Source organism: Camelus ferus, chromosome 14 (genome assembly GCF_009834535.1).
Source record: "Camelus ferus isolate YT-003-E chromosome 14, BCGSAC_Cfer_1.0, whole genome shotgun sequence".
Classification (NCBI taxonomy): Eukaryota; Metazoa; Chordata; class Mammalia; order Artiodactyla; family Camelidae; genus Camelus; species Camelus ferus.
This window is the reverse complement of record NC_045709.1, coordinates 783,240-789,239: the sequence shown is the minus strand read 5'-3', so window position 1 is coordinate 789,239 and position 6,000 is coordinate 783,240.

Below are 6,000 nucleotides of genomic sequence, written 5' to 3'. Positions count from 1 at the left end.
AGAAAATATGTTATTATTCCTTCCCATTAATACTGTGAGTCCTGAAAATAATAGTACTTTTTCTACAAAATGAGCTAAGAGCTTTGAGGGCTGGGTATAGAAAGAAGAGGAACTACTAATTGCTCCTGTATTTGTTATTGCTGTAACCGACCATGCAATGGCTCCTACAAAGTAAGACACTTGAGTATATTTCTCATAGCAGTAATAAAAAGCAATTTTGCTTGTATTATCCACTGTTACAATGGAAAAATCTCAGTTCCCCTTCTGCATCTCCTTTTTCTTTCTTCTCTTTTTCTGTTCTTTTTCTTTTGAAACTCTAAGTCTGAGAGGACCTGAGGGTTTCTTTGCACCCTAGTACTGCCCAGAGCAAGGCAGTCCATAAGTTTTTGGCTTAAACACACTAATAACTCAAAAAAGTTTATCTCAGGGCAAGACTTCTCTCCTAAATAATGGATATCATCATTTTAATGTCTCCATGAAATACTGATTCCCTGTCCCCAAAACTCACTCTTTATGTTCTTATATATCTTAATAAAATATAACTTTACTCACTCTCAGGTTGTTTTGTTTTATCCTTTGCAGCTATTCTCTTCTAATATAGGACACATTTCTACATCAATTTGCCCATCTCCACTATGCCCTTGAATCTACAAGGGAGCTTAATGCACATTTCTGGAATAAATGGGAACGAGAATAAGAAAGAATAAGACTGCTGATTGGGCTTTAACAATACAGAAGTCTATAAAATACAGTCCTAAACATTTTCCTATGCCACTGTAACAAATTTAGCAGCTTAAAGATGACTGATGACTTTTTTTTGTATCTTCTATTTCTATAGGATAGAAGTCTGATACAGGTCATCTATTGTTTATAAAGTCAGCAGGGCAAGGTTTTTTTCTGGAGACTTAAGGGGAGAAACTGTTTCCTTGACCTTTCAACTTTCTAGAGAATGTCCACATTGCTTTGCTACTTGTCCTCTTTCTCCATCTTGAATTCCAGCAACATGGCATTTCTTTTACCATTCTGCTGTGGTCACATTTCCCTCTAATTCTCACCTTCCACCTCTTCCTTACACTTTTAAAGTCCTTTGTGATTACACTGGGCACACCTGGATAATAAGGAGTAATGAACCTATTTGAAAACTGAATTTCATCTATAACTTTAATTCTCCTTTACTGTGAAACCTAGCATATTTGCCTGTTCTGGGATTAGAATGTGGCCATATTTCAGAAAGAGAAATATTTCTGGGCTACCACAAATAGCCAAGAACCTGATTATAGTATGAAATATGAAATCTAGTAAATAAAATAGTTGAATGTTAAAAATCATAGATGGACTATTGTGTTTTAACATAAATTTGGGGGACAGTTGCCCTCCCTTAGAGGAAAAGAGTATGTTAGATCATAACTTAACACAAGCTTTCAAAATAAACACCAGCCTAGAATTGTGTGGGAAAAGTGGAAAAAATCATACAAGAGTATATTTATAAATACTTGGAATTAAACAGAATATTCAAAATATACAAATTAATAGATGAATCATGAAGGGAAATTTATAGAATGCATAAGTTAGAAATTTTAAAAATCATGGTTGGTTATACACATGATTAAAAGGCACAATCACAAATACGAAGTATAATTTTAGACAAGATTTTGAAACCTTTAATTTATAAAGAAAATTTGAAGTTTACAGGAAAAATACTGAGAAAACATGTACCAAAAAAAAAAAAGTAAGTTATAGAAAAAGAAATTAAAAAAAAAAAAAAAAACTAACGAAAGAAGTTTAGCACGGCAGTCAATTAAATAATGAAAAGAAACCCCTCCCTTTTTTATGGGCTTTAAAAGACAAACAATTTAAATATGATAATACTATGTATTCATTAGACTGTAGAAGAATAAAAACTAAGAAGTTAATGTGGAATTTTTATCAGACTTTCATGATATATTTTCAAATATGAAAACACAGTAAAACGATGTTTTTCAAACCAGCTGTATTTTTTAATACAACTTGGTAAAATTAACTTTACAGTAATTTTAGTTGACATAAATATCTACCAAATGTCTCAAATGGGGTGGAGGTGGAGAGGATTCTGAAGTAGTATTTTTGCTTTTCTCTATTGTGGGAATTACCCTCTGAAAACAATCATAAAATTTATTACTATGATAATTCTTACTACTGTTAAGGACAAGAAGTAACAGATAGGAAAGGGGATAGAAGGAATGTGTAGATTAAGGGTTATTAGTAGGAGTCCCGGGGGCTCTGAGGCTGCTCTGAGATGCTTCCTCCAACTGCATTATCAAAACAACCAGCTTAAGGAGAATAATAGGCTATGCTACTTCCTGCTAAGCATCTAAATATATAAATAAATAGAGTTAATTTTTAATAACCAAAAGATCTAAAATGCATATAAACATCACTGTGACTCCATAACAATATCTCCTAAAGTTTTTAAGAATATTCTTTCATACCTAAAAATAGATTAAACTGACTTTCCTCACTTGCAGTAAACACTTTTCAGAGTCTACATATTCTGATGTTGGGCTTGGGGTTTTATTGGCAAATAAATAAATAAATAAGTCAACAAAACTTATTTTAATCCAATTTTTTTCTCTATAAAAATGGTATGATGTTGAGGGAAAAATATCTATAATTTGCCCTAAATCAAATTCACTCTAGAAACTTCCAAAATGTAAATGATTATGGAAAAGAAAGACTGTTTTCATTCAAGTCAGACATAACCTGGAAAAGTTGTTGATAAACTTCAGTTTCCTTAATAGCATCTGTCCAATGCCTCTTGCTTGCTTTCTTCCTTTTCTGTCTAGTACACTTCATTCTAATTATGAAATCTACCCTTTCAGGATCACCGTTTTCCTTGGCATCTGTGAAGAATTGAAATTCATTTTTAGAACTAAGAATGCCTAGAAGTCATAGGCAGGTTGAGATAACAAGTTGGGTATTTTGTCATTTTTCCCTGTTATTTATTATTTTGCCCTTATCTCCCTGAGCAAAATAAAGTGCACTGCTTCCAGCTTTTTCAGCCACAATAAGAATGGATAAAGCTTTTTGAAATAATATGTTCCCTAAAAATTATGTTAGAATAGATTTGGGGGTTTTTGTGTTTGTTTATTTTGGGGATTTTATTGCTGTTCTTTTATGTTTGTTGAGCAAAAGACGAGATGAAAATGGCAAGAAACCAGAAAAAATTGAATTTTTGGACTTTAAGATCTATACCGTGTCAAAAGACTTACAGTTAGTAAACATCTAAATTCATCCAAGTGTAGTCAATTGTCCATGATACGTCTATATGTGATACATAGTCCAATGCTATAATTTACATACCTTTTACATATTTGCATAATATACATATATTACTTTATCTTAATAATTAAATAAATATGTTGTCAGGAAGGGAGAAATTTCTGTTCCCTCTTTTCTTCTTTTTGGTTCTTTTGGCTGGTCAAATAATTAAAATGACATAAGACAGATTAACAGAGGAAAAACATATTTAATTCCATTTGTGTGGGAAACCCACATGCATGTGAAGTTCCAAGACAGAAATGTAAAATGAGGTATATATGCCATCCTGATCTAAGGAATGGAACAGGGATGTGGGGCTTCCAAGGACAGGCAGGTCATTCACAGAATGATAAAAATATGTGCAGGTGGTTGTTAGTTCTATGTTTGCCTTGCCATACAGATGAGACCATTTAAGTACAATTTATCACTGGCAATAACTCTATTATAGGGAAAAAATGCCTAATTTAAATTCTTCCAGGTAATTAAGGGAGGCACAGCAGTTTCTTTTGATCCCCGGGGTCTTCACTGTCTTTAGCTCACAATCACTCACATGCCAGAGTGTTACATCTTGGTGAGGGTTGTTCTGAACTCTAACAATATTTAAGTCTAACTTAACTTTTCTTCTGTCTTTACACTTTAATATGTGGATTAGTCCTAAACTAACTGAGCACTTCAGTATTTCACTTCTCTGGGCCTTTCTTAGATGCAAAATTGCAAATGAGACCAAGAGAAATTTAGAGTACCACTTGTGTGACCGATGCAAGTGACCTTAGAGAGGAATATCCCATGGGCTCAGGCAGGGCTACCTGTACATCTCTCCCAAGAGATGTTTCTTTGTGTTTATAGCCAAGAAAGACATTAATGAACCTCTACTTCTTTTCTTTTTTACAAATCCAGAAGAATTCTTTAGTTTTATTTCCTTTTTTTAAATACCCAACTCACCATTTATATTTTTTTCCCTTGGAGTATCACTAGATTCATGGATCTTATTTTATTCAATGTGTTTTAGTTAATTACAGTGATTGTTCTTTTCTTTTAATTTAAATAATTTATTTATTTTTAATGGAGGTGCTGGGGCTTGAACCCAGGACCTCATGCACACTAAACAAGCACTCTATCACTGAGCTATACCCTCTCCCCAGTTTTATTTCTTTTTTTTTTGAAAAGGAAACTTGATTTTTTTTAATATTACACATACCTATAAGAATAACTTTTTAAGAAAAGCTACTGACAAGTGTTTCCATATAATGTTCTTTGTCTGAAAGTGATTTACAGGTAGTAGAGATAATGATCAAATAGGCGGATTTCTGTGCACTCCCTGGGTGACTGTTCCCTGATGTTTGGAGGGCTGTGACACTCCTAACCAATTGATCCCGAGGTACTTGACTTATGAACCAGCATCTTTCCCCTCATTAGCCTTCCACACTGCAGGCTTATCATCCCATCCAAGAGGGCTAAAATAATCATTATTACATATCACATTGACCATGTCACACAAGTCTTTAAACAAGCTGGTATTCTCCCTTCAAACCAGGTTTGAATTGGTCACCTGGAAGGCTAGGACCTCCTGGGTGATTGTTTCTGCCTGTCTCATCTTCCCCAATGAGTTTCTCTTCTACCTTCCAATTTAACACGATATAATGACTGGCGATACCTAGACCTCTCTGTTCTTTTCCTCCCCTCTCCACAGTCACCCCAACGGTTTGGATTTTTATCTTGTATTGTACAAAAGAATGAAAGAATGCTTTACAGTTACTAGCAGCCTGTCCTCCAAATTATTTTATAATCTTTGTTATTTTCAGGGAATTATATTCACTCTTCAGAGAAGAGCTGATAATACTCTTCCTTCTTTGCCTTAACTATAAAATTTATTAAAACATTTTTTTTCTCCAAAATGCTCAGTGGAATAGGTTTCTTTTTGTGGTGCACATGATTTAGCATATCCTTCCCAGGGGGCACACACAGGTACCCTACCCATAGGCCAAGAGATGCCTTTTCTTTGAAAAGCCAAATTCGCTCTGTGCTACTACAGAGACTCTTTTGGGGTCATTTAGAAGCAGGTAAAATGTCAACTTTCTTTTTTTAAAAAAAGCTTCAGTTATGCAAAGGTCAAGTTATCTCTGCATTTAGACAGAATAAATAAAACATTGTACTCGTTATGTTTATACTGATAAGACATCCAGCCTCTGAAAACAGTTAAAGAAAGGAAAATGTAGAGAAATGATGAAATAATAACAATTCATTAGGGATTTCTTTCATTAAAGTATAGAATATATAAAGGTGAATGCTATAGATATAGATGATAAAAATATGTTATTAACAATGATGCAGACATAGGTATAAAAATATAAGACAATGGTACATATATGTGCAAAGTCATAGATGTATATCGAAAGGGTGAACAGTTAGAGAGATAGTTTAGAGAGACAGCAAAAAAGGGGATAAGAAAGAGGAAAAAGGAGATGATGAGAACCACAACAAGATGTAAATGTTAAACTAAACTTGGTAGAGGAGGAAAAATTATTTTTTCTCTGCTTTCTTAACGTTTGTGCCTGAGACCCGCCCTTGTACTCAAAGATTAATGAGAAAAACAAAGAGAAGTTGATTCACGTGTATACCTCCTGTATACATGAAAGATACCTGGGAAACCTGAGTATGACCCAAGTCACCACCTTAAATAAATGTCTTCAGCTAAAGACAAAA